This window comes from Aptenodytes forsteri, unplaced genomic scaffold, assembly GCF_000699145.1.
Source record: "Aptenodytes forsteri isolate BGI_AS27 unplaced genomic scaffold, ASM69914v1 Scaffold574, whole genome shotgun sequence".
Lineage (NCBI taxonomy): Eukaryota > Metazoa > Chordata > Aves > Sphenisciformes > Spheniscidae > Aptenodytes > Aptenodytes forsteri.
The window spans coordinates 139,934-141,271 of record NW_008794538.1 but is presented as its reverse complement, the minus strand read 5'-3'; positions in this window follow the sequence as shown (position 1 = coordinate 141,271).

Here is a 1,338-nt window from a genome sequence, read left to right as displayed (position 1 = left end):
GTCGAGGGAGGGGATTCTGCCCCTCTGCTCTGCTCTGGTGAGACCCCACCTGGAGCACTGCGTCCAGCTCTGGAGCCCTCAGCAGAAGACAGACATGGACCTGTTGGAGCAGGTCCGGAGGAGGGTCACAAAAACAATCAGGGGGATGGAACACCTCTGCTATGAAGAACGGCTGAGTGTCGGGGTTGTTCAGCCTAGAGAAGAGAAGGCTTCGGGGAGACCTTATTGCAGCCTGTCAGTACTTAAAGGGGGCTTATAAAAAAGATGGGGACAGACTTTTTAGCAGGGCCTGTTGCGACAGGACAAGGGGGAATGGCTTTAAACTAAAAGAGGGTAGATTCAGACTAGATATAAGGAAGAAATTTTTTACAATGAGTGTGGTGAAACATTCAAGGTCAGGCTGAACGGGGCTCTGAGCAACCTGATCTAGTTGAAGATGTCCCTGCCCATGGCAGGGGGGTTGACCTTTAAAGGTCCCTTCCAACCCAAACCATCCTGTAATACTATGAAAAGTCCAGGTATAAATCGCACACCCACCACCTCAGGCTCCCAGACAGAAGGTGCCAGGACTGCAAGCTGTTGCTGGCCCTCGCCTTCCCTTGGCAGCCCTTCCACAGCCCCACAGACACTGGGGCTCAGTGCTCGCTCCGACCCCTCACCCTCACCCATGCCAGAGCCCAGCTCCAAAACAGGCCCCACCACAGCGTGAGGAGGGTATGGGGTAGTGCAGCTCTGGCTGCAGGCAGGGGTGTTCAGCTTTGGGTACAGACAGGGGGCTGTAGCCCTCAGCACAGGCAGAGGTGCAGGCAGCAGGGTGCAGCTCCCAGCACAGGCAGAGTTTCAAGCAAGGGGTGCAGCTCCAGCTGCAGGCAGGGGTGGTTGCAGGCAGCAGTGCCACCACAGGCACTTTGGATGCACCCCATAGGAGGGCAGGGGGCCAGGCCCTGCCTTGATGGGCCCACAGGGTACTAGAGTCTACCCCCACCAAGGCACCTTCAAACTGGAAGCACAGGCATCGTCCTAGATCTGGAGACCCTTGAACTGGGAACACCAACCACCCCACCCTGAACTGGGACTGTGCCAAACTGGGAATAACAGAGCTGGGCACCCCCCAACTGGGACCCCCCAAACTGGGTTGCTTAAACTGGAAGCACTGGGATCCTCCCAGACCTGGACTCTCCCTTACTGGGACCACCAGGATGCCCACGTTCCCAGCACAGCCCAGACCAGCAGTCCCCAACATCACCTGTTGACACACACCCACAAGGCATCCTGAGGTGGGGGGCACCACCCTTCCCATGGCTAAGGGGGGGGGGAAAGGGGGGGCACACACATTGC